Source organism: Neolamprologus brichardi, unplaced genomic scaffold, assembly GCF_056152115.1.
Source record: "Neolamprologus brichardi isolate AB-2024 unplaced genomic scaffold, ASM5615211v1 NODE_ptg000036l+_length_2141236_cov_1, whole genome shotgun sequence".
NCBI lineage: Eukaryota > Metazoa > Chordata > Actinopteri > Cichliformes > Cichlidae > Neolamprologus > Neolamprologus brichardi.
The window spans coordinates 1,541,402-1,550,935 of NW_028270138.1; the positions used below are offsets into that span (position 1 = coordinate 1,541,402).

Below are 9,534 nucleotides of genomic sequence, written 5' to 3' on the forward strand. Positions count from 1 at the left end.
CCTGGTTACAAGACTTCAAAACAATCAGTACTCAATTGCTATGAAAACATGGGGCTTTTCAATTTGTAGAAACCAGGAAAATATGAACTATGGTGAAAGAGGAAATGCAACCGCGATGATGAAAAAGTAAAAGCCTAGACAGCAGTGACCTCTAGTGACTGCTACACAGATTGCAAGTGTTTCAATCAGTAAAGCCTGCATCTTTAGTGCAGAGGTTTAAACATTCCCTGATTAACAAAAAGATTTCCAGCTCAAACACAGATGAAGACACAAAACCCTCTGGATCTATGTCAGGAAGAGCATTTTGTGTAAAATCTCTGCCCCATGAAACATGCAGAGCTACCCACTGCGGTGATCCCTTGTGAATAAGGAAGCAGTTAAAAGTAGTTTTAATTCAGTTTCTGGTAGCAAACCTCTGAGCACTGGTGCATGCAAACTGGTCCCACAATGTTTGAAGCATGAAATTGTCCAAAATGTCTTGGTATGCTGAATCATGAAGTGTTCCTTTCACTGGAACTGTCATGTTCAAATTTTCAGAAGGAATTCAGGAGATAGTTCTGTCATCTAAAAAGATTTAATTTAATTAAAATTACAAGTTTACACAGTGGTGTGGACCATGGTCTGATACAGCATTCCCTTCACACCATGGATGGGCCTGAAACGGCTGCACAGGTTTTTATACAGTAACAATAACAAAGATTATTATCTCCCAACATGAATATGATGGCTCCGGCAAACCGTCACGTCCGTTCAGCTCATAGACCTCCTATCTGCTCCTTTCTTGGAATCAGATAGACAAAACAAAAACACACCTTACATAGCTTCGGCTAGCTGCTGATTCTAAGGCGCCATTGAGGACATCTTGTTTGGGCTCCCTGACTGGCGAATATTCTGTTAGTCATTATCAATTGTGATTGTGTAAGCATGTTGCAAATCTCTCTGCACCTCTACGTCATTCCTACAATATTTCAGACCAGAGAATAAAGCTGAATTAAGTCCCGACCTTCAAAAGACACAGTGCCAACTCTGTGTGCGTGCCAATGCAGTGTGCATATAAAAATAATTAAAACAGCTTTGTTGAATCATTTTATAAAAAATAAGATAATTTTCTACCCTAACAGTCCCCCTCTCACACGTATTTTACGTGTGAACAAAAGAGCATGCTTCCCGTAGGTTCCCCTCCAGTGTGATACTCACCCATTGAGCTTTCCTACTTCACTGGGGTGGGGTCCCATGGTCAAGTCAGTGCTAAATCAGCTGTCATCCTCATTCGGTCAGTTACTGGATCTCAGCCTGTCCCCTCATGAGAATGTACTAAACAAACAGGTATTTTATCTTCTAAACATGATCCAGTGTTTCTTTTTAATCATTGAAAGTGTAAGCAATAATCAATATACATTTAGCCTTTCCTACCTTTCAACACCTAGGGGCTCCAATTTAGGGCTTGGCTCAGCCATGAATCTACCTCACCTGATTCATCACTGTCCCCAACAAGCAATGACATTTGATAGGATAGTACTGCATGTTCTTCCTTGAGTGCCACTGTTATCGTATTACTAACATTACCACATTAACATTATGGACACTCGCTGACTTTTAATAGTCATTCTATAAATGCTGTCCGTTTAAATGGCCTTACTTGTAAACACTGCTGTATCCACCGGATTCCAGCCAGAGTGGATTCTGGAGTCTTCCCTCGCTCCTGTTAGTGATCCTCCATCTGGATGGATGATAATAACCTCCTGAAAAATCTAGCAGGTGGAGATGGCCCATATCTATGGAACTGATTTCTGATAATAATGCCCCTTGTATGGACTGATAACATCCGAAGCGGATGAATAAAGTCACCCAGTTGCTAGCCGTGCCATTACCCAGCATACACCACTCCCTCCATAAATGCAAGAACGATACAAAAGTAATAGCTGTATTTAATGTATCTGCTGTATCTGCTGGTTCTCAGGTAGTTGTTTACATTATATAATTTATTGTGTTCAGGAAATATATAACAGGCTCTTCCGCGGCAATCTCTTGTCGTCAATAAACAATGTTTAGGGATCTCTATAGTATTCATTAAGAGGACCCTGCACGTCATTTCACGACGCAAGGGGGGTACCCGGTGCGTTGTTAAGTGAAGCAGAGGGAGCTTGACCATGCGTCACACATTTGACGAGTGAGGAGTGAGAATGTGTTGTCCCAGTGCGTTATAGCAAGTAAATTGGGGTGTAATAAGCCGAGTAAATGAATTGGTAGTTGCAGATGACGGCTGAAAGTAAGAGTAAGTGTAAGTATTCTAGAGTGTGGTTGCTCTTGCTTGTAAGCAATAAAATTTGAAATAAGGGGGTAGGAAAAAAAAAAGTGTAAACTTCATCCTACTCCTTTTCGTGCACATGCATTCTGTAGACACAGATATATACATGAAAACTTGATGATTTTTAAGTTTTGTTTTTTTGTTTTTTTGTTTTTTTTCTGTTGTTATTTCAATTATATTTGCATGTTCGAAATAAATTATATCTATCTATCTATCTATCTATCTATCTATCTATCTATCTATCTCCACTAGCTCGCGGACGCGAGGGTGAGCCCTGTGGGAAATTGAGGACCCCTGAATAGCAAAATCGAGGTGTGGGATCCTAGTCACAGTTGAAGTTTGTATGAGATTAGGCCCCCCCCACGTACTCCGCTATGGACATATTGGGCCACGGAGGGGAGTGAGGCAGAGTCTCTGCAGCAGCGCTTCTAAGCTGTGTGTGTGTATGTGAAGTGCGAGAGGTCGCGTCTCGCGTCTCGATTGAAATCGAGTAGTTAAATTCACCACCGTTTACTGCCTGTGTGTGAGTGTGGGCCCAAGTTCTTTAGCTGGTTAGATTCCGAGTCAAAGATTGGAGAATCCTGCTACAGTGTCTTTTGTGACACTTGTGAGTGTGTATGAAAAGTTAAAATTCATTGCAGTTAACAGTCTGCCTGACAGTAGGGCTGAGTTCTTTCGCCGGTTAGATTCCAAGCTGGGTCCGTTAGCCACTGTAGCGCCTATAGACTGTTTGGTTTAAATCTAGGGTTAGTAAATTAGGCTTACATATAATTTGCGTCTAAAACTGTGTGTTTGGGTTTTGGAGAGCGAGACACGTGCTCTGTATGGTGTGTTGAGTGTGTGAGAGAAGGAAGTGTCTCCCAGAGAAAAGTGAAGCAGACGAGAAGGGTCTGGCTGCAGCCACTGGGGAGCGCCATATTGGGACCTCCACACTAACCAGAAACACGTGACCTCCACAGTAGGCAGAAATATGTTCCTGCATGCATCATCGACTGGAAACCTTGCAAGTGGATTGTAAAGGTTGAGACAGAGTCTTTCATGTATAAATTTGCCGTTAATATTATATAATTCTAGGAATCATCTAGTTTGCTTACACTGTTTACGTTGGCACTTTATTAGCGTTACAACGATGGTCATACCCCCGAGGTATCTAAACTTTAGTAAGGACTGTGTGTACTTGTGACACCTCTGGTCAGCATTTAGTGGTCAGTTTCAAACATATTTGATTTTTGCTTGTTATGAACAAATTCACTTCACTGATTTTCACTATCTGTAACATCAATGCACATTGTTCCATTTGCACATTTGCATTTCATTCCACCTGCAACATTGTAAAGGTCTTCACAAAGAGATTTATATATTTATAAATACTAATATTCTCTATTCCATTCTGTTCAGCTTTTTTATTGCCCAGATTTTAGTTAGCCTTTGTTAAATTGTCTGTTATATGTCAATAGATACGTATGTCACAAATAAAAGTGTATTGTAAATTTTGTTTCTGTAAAGAATTTTCTCCCCAAATCTCTTGCATGCTAGCTGTAACGTGTTATTTCTGCTAAAACCTGAACTTAAATGTGTATATGGTGTTTATCTGTTTTTCTCTCTGTTTTAGATGCAAATATCAATTTGGAATTCTGCCTCCAAGACAGAATTGCAGGAATGCACAACATGTTGCAGAAGACTCTTTCACTGCCCTCTGTGCCCCACTTTCAGCCCTACTGTCAGGGCAAAGATTGATGAGCATATAAATGGACACATTAAAAATGCTTTGCCTTTCAAAGGTATGTTGGTATTAAATATACCTCATAGTTAAAGTTATAAATATGCACTTCTTTCCAGCACTCCTGCAGTCTCTTTATTGAAAAGTTGCTTTTCACATTGTACAGTTCAGTACATTCATCAGAGAGAGAAATGTGTTTTCATTAAATACTTTCCCCCCCTGTTCACCACATTTCTTGACAGCTCTTGTGATCCATACCATTTTGCTTTCATTAGTGAGCATGGCTTGGACATTTTTAGTAATATTTACAATCTGATTGTTAGATAAACTGATTGCATTCTATACAACTACAGGGTGGGCCATTTATATGGATACACCGTAATAGCATGGGAATGGTTGGTGATATTAAAGATTCAGATTCAGAATTTATTTGTCACATACAGGTTTCCCCGCAGTGAAATGAGACACCCCCCCCCCCCCCCCCCGACCTTACACACATAGCACAGACATTACATGGGGGTTACAAGTCGGAGATCGGCAGTTACAGAAAAAAACACTGAAATGTACACACAATGGGAAGGTACAAGAGGAAAAAAAGAGACCCCTACTCATGCTGTGCTTCCATGGTAGGACAGCACGAGAACAGGAAACAAAAAAAAACTCCTCTGCACAAAAAAAAGCACATGAATGTTCACAGCACAACATTATGAAGACATAACAAGCCACAGGGTTGGGTAGGGGGAGGAGTAATCCCAGGCAACACAGCAGACATTCTGCCACTGCGCCAACTCGCCAGCGCGGGCCCAGACCCGCCTCGTGTTCCCAGTTGGTAACAAGCATCGAAGGCGTTGGAAAGGGAAGGGGAGATGAGTGAGTGCTTATCAGTGTAAGTGTGTGTGTGTGCGTGTCCATAGTTCAGCTGAGACAGTGTCCTTCGCCCTATCAGGCTAAGTAAACAGTCCTCCAGCCAATCCAGGTGGCCTTGCATGGGATGGGGAGAATAGTCATCACACAGTCGTTATCAGGGAGTGTTTGTCCGGCTTCAGCCTTGGGCCTGTGCAGCTGGCGCCGTGGTGGTGTCTGCATTGATCCCGAATTTGTTGATTTGTTGAGAATTTTCAAAGCTGATCTTTAACACTCTGATACTGGTCTCTCGATCTCCCGTTGGAGAGCTGCGAGCCTCCCCATGATGGTATCAAACTTCTGATCCGTGGTGTTATCATTCTTTTGATTCTGAGACCTCACAACTGCAGTGATCCGTTCTGTGATGTGATCCAACTTTCGCTCAAGGTTGTCATTTTGAGCAGGGCCCTCTCTGATGTATCCCACCATACGCTCAATGGTGTTGTTTTGAGCCTTCACAGCAGCTGTAAGCGTCTCCAAGGTGTTAACCATGCTGCGTTCGTTGTGAGAGGTCGCGACTCGTCCCGTCGCTTCAATTCCAGCGGGCAGCTTTGTGGGGGTTTGAACAGCCGGTTCCGCTCTCTTATTTCTCCGATAAGTCAGGGCCATGCCAGCTCCAATCAGCAAGAACCCTGTTATCATGGTTCCGAATAGGTAGATATCTTCAGCGTCCTCGATCGACAGTCCCGCCAGGCACACAATCCTCCAGGTCTGCCACCCGTCCATCGTGTATCCGGCAGGGAAAGTCCCTCCGGGGCACTCGGGCTCTCCTGAGCCCAGACTTCTCGTTGAGAAGAGGGTGTCAATAGCATTCAGAGACCAGTTGATCAAATCCATAATTCTCTTTTAGGTTTTAGAGAACGGCAGTGAGAGACTGTTCCAGGGAAAAAGTAATGCACATGAGACAGACAAGGACACAGAGGCTAAGCAGGGAAGATAAGGGTAAGGAGGAGAGGAGAAAAGTGCGACCGCCTCTGTCGAGAGCCAAACGAGAAGAGTTTGTCCTGTTTGTGGCACATTAGTATATGTAAGGGGGCAAACTCCTCAAGATGGGTGGTGACCATGGTGGCCATTTAGAAGTCGGACATCTTGGATACAACTTTTACTTTTTCAATAGGAAGAGGGCCATGTGGCACATCAAACTTATTGGTAATGTCACAAGAAAAACAATGGTGTGCTTGGTTTCAACGTTAAATGAAACGCCCTCACTGTGGTCCTAGTCTTCTTAAAAAAACTTCAAGGCTCACATGAGGAGGAGGCATTCAAACAGATCAATAGATGTTTGCCTGGCCTGTCATCTGCAGTGTTTTTGTGTAGAGGGACTTCTTCCTTTTTGTTTTTCAGTTTGCAGAGGACATAGAGCTCTTTTTAAAAATATGCGCTGATGAGCAGGGACTACGGGTCAATGTGATGTTTGACATTTAATGGACAGATGAAGGCACTGGCTGTTTGTTTGTGGAGTTTGTAGCTGGAGTTTCTAAGGGTGCCATTTGTGAGTAGCTAATATCCGCCGAAGGGATTTTCAACTAATGCCACTCTCCAGTGACATGCGGCGAGTGCTACGCTGTGGGCTCTTGCTGAATGAAGCTAGGACAGCCACTGATGTTTCTTCATTAGTGACAGTTTTCTTACGTCCACATTTTGGCAAATCCAACACTGAACCAGTTTCACGAAACTGAGCAAGCAGTTTGCTGACTGTAGCATGGGAGATGGGTGGTCTCGTAGGGTGTCTTACATTGAAATCTGCTGCAATGACCCGGTTACTGCGTTCACCAGATATCAACAAAATTTCGATCCGCTCCTCACGTGTTAACCTCTTCGACATGTCAATGGCTGTGAACAAAGAGAAACTTGTAAGTAACTCATGAAAGAATAAAGTTACGTTGAAACCAAGCACACCATTGTTTTTCTTGTGACATTACCAATAAGTTTGATGTGTCACATGGCCCTCTTCCTATTGAAAAAACAAAAGTTGTATCCAAGATGGCCGACTTCTAAATGGCCACCATGGTCACCACCCATCTTGAGGAGTTTGCCCCTCACATATACTAATGTGCCACAAACAGGAATTTAATGTCTCCAACCATTCCCATGTTATTACGGTGTATCCACATAAATGCTCCACCCTGTAGATTTGGATTTTTTTTTTTTTACCTTATTTTAAACCTTTGAGAAAAAAAATCCCAACTTTGGCATTGAAACTGTCTTATATATGTTTTGACATGTAATCTGTCAATCATAAAAACTTATTTTCTATTATCTAAGGAGCTTGGAAAGAAAAGCGTCTGAACTTCTTTAAGTTGCTTGAAGACATTTCACCTCTCATCCGATCTCTCTTCAATTCTAATGTCAAATGGTGGAGAGTCCCAAATTTAAACCCAGTCGGAGTACCCCCAAAGAGGGACAAAGGACTCCTGATGATCCTCTACCTAATCACATGAGCCAAGGTGTGAAAATAGATGTGGGTAACAATCAGCCAGGGTTTCAGGTGAGCTCATTGTGAAACCTGGCCCCACCCTATCATGTGATTTCCTGAGGTCAGATGGCCCAGGATGTGAGTGGGCGTTAAGGCGTCTGGGGTGGGAACGCAAAACTGGATTATAGATTGCAGACAGTTGGTGTCGTAAGCCACCGCCTCTGTTCAAAGATGGTCGCTCACAGTGGACAGCAGACCTCTACACTGTACACATGCTGTACAGTGTAGCGAGGAATGCCCAGACCTCTACATTGGAGAGACCAAACAGCCACTTCACAAGCGCATGGCACAACATAGAAGAGCCAACTCCACGGGACAAGACTCAGCGGTTCCTTTGCATCTAAAGGACAAAGGTCACTCTTTCAAGGATGCCAGTGTTCACATTTTTGACAGAGAGGACAGATGGTTTGAAAGAGGAGTGAACGAAGCCATTTATGAAGCCGTAGGAGAGTTCGGAATCTCCACCATTTGGGGCGTTGTAGAGTGTCCGATGGTTGAATTCTCCGCCATATGGGGTGTTTGAGAGCTTTCAACAGAGAGCGCTGGCTATGCATGTAGACGCAAGTGAGAGGCCTATTTTGTGTGTGCGCGAGTGCGGGCCAGACGTGGTCTGTGTGAGTGTGGCTGATTGCTGTTTTGTAATGGGGAATGAACTGAGTAAGTCTGCCTTGAAGGAGGATAATAATAATAATGGATTGGATTTATATAGCGCTTTTCAAGGCACCCAAAGCGCTTTACAACACCATTATTCATTTACTCTCACATTCACACACTGGTGGAGGCCAGCTACAGTTGTAGCTACAGCTGCCCTGGGGTAGACTGACAGAAGCGAGGCTGCCATATCGCGCCATCGGCCCCTCTGGCCAACACCAGTAGGTGGTAGGGTAAAGTGTCTTGCCCACGGACACAACGACCAGGACAGATCGAACCGGCGACCTTCCGGTTACAGATGCGCTTCCCAACCCCCAGCGCCACGGTCGATGAAATACACTGCAAAATATTTACTGGGCAGCAAGCAGTATATAGATCGTTGAAAAAAGAAGTGAAATTGTGTGCAAAGCAGAAGTGAGAGTGATTGTGTCTGACGTCACAGTGGGTGTGAGCAACAGAGAGGTGTGAAAGGATGTGGGTGAAGTGGTCTTGAGCTGGGGAAGAGATGATTCTGCACGTCACTTTCTACCCCAGTGGACAAAAGAAATACAATTTGTGTTGTTGAAATATGGATGATAAATGAGGAGCGTTTGGTGTTTCTCAGTCTGAAACAACTACAATCTCACCTTCTATTTTTAAGAAAGGAGAGTTCAAAAACGGAGAGAGAGATGTGTGTTGCTTAAGTAGTGATGAGAATAATGAAAATGTCTTAGTTTGTCACTTTCAGGTGAAGAGCAGACCTGGATCAATTTTCCACATGCAGCAGTTGGAAGAAAATTATAGATTTAACATCATTAGGAAACACTCAGGCCGAGCTTTTGGCTGAATTGTGTTTACAGCTTAACTGCTATGTGCTCCTCACCCTGAGAAAACAAGCTCCACGGAAGCTAACCTCTGCCTGAAGACAAGGAGTGCAGTTCCAGAAGCACAGCACATCTACAGTTGATAGCAGGCCAAGAGACAACAGCAGAGTCCTGAGCAGCGAGGTCCAGCAGCGGTGTGTGCAAATGGCATCAGAGAGAAAGAAAACACATCATCATGCTAGAAACGCACCTCCATCCATGCAACCAAGCTGCAACTTCACTGTGTGTGAAGATGACTTTTGAGGAGACTGTCTGAGTGACATTTACCACGTTTGGAATGGAATGGCAAGATGAGACAGTGGGAAAACACAGGACAAAGCTCAAGAGAACTGACTGCCATTGGACTGCAAAGTGGGAGAGGAGAATGGAGTGAAAGGAGCAAGTGAGAACACAGAAGAAGGCTGTTCATTTAGTGTGGGAAATCAAAATTTGGGTTAGCAATCCTGGGAAAAAAGGAAACTGCTTTAAGTGGGAAAATTGAGAAGGAATCTGGACTACAAAATGAGAAAGGTACTATCAAATTCAGTTCTTTTTAAATTCTTTTACCGTCAGAGAAAGACCTCGACTCAGTGAGGTCAAAGCTCAAAAAATCATCTTTATTCTACATTTCCGG

At 43.4% G+C, this 9,534-nt stretch overlaps 1 protein-coding gene across 1 annotated transcript in view; it reads left to right on the plus strand.

Moving 5' to 3' along the window:
- LOC148094557 (protein NLRC3-like) overlaps nucleotides 1-9,534 on the plus strand; it is a 278,774-nt gene that overhangs the window by 180,641 nt on the left and 88,599 nt on the right. The gene's annotated exons all lie outside the window — the stretch shown is intronic.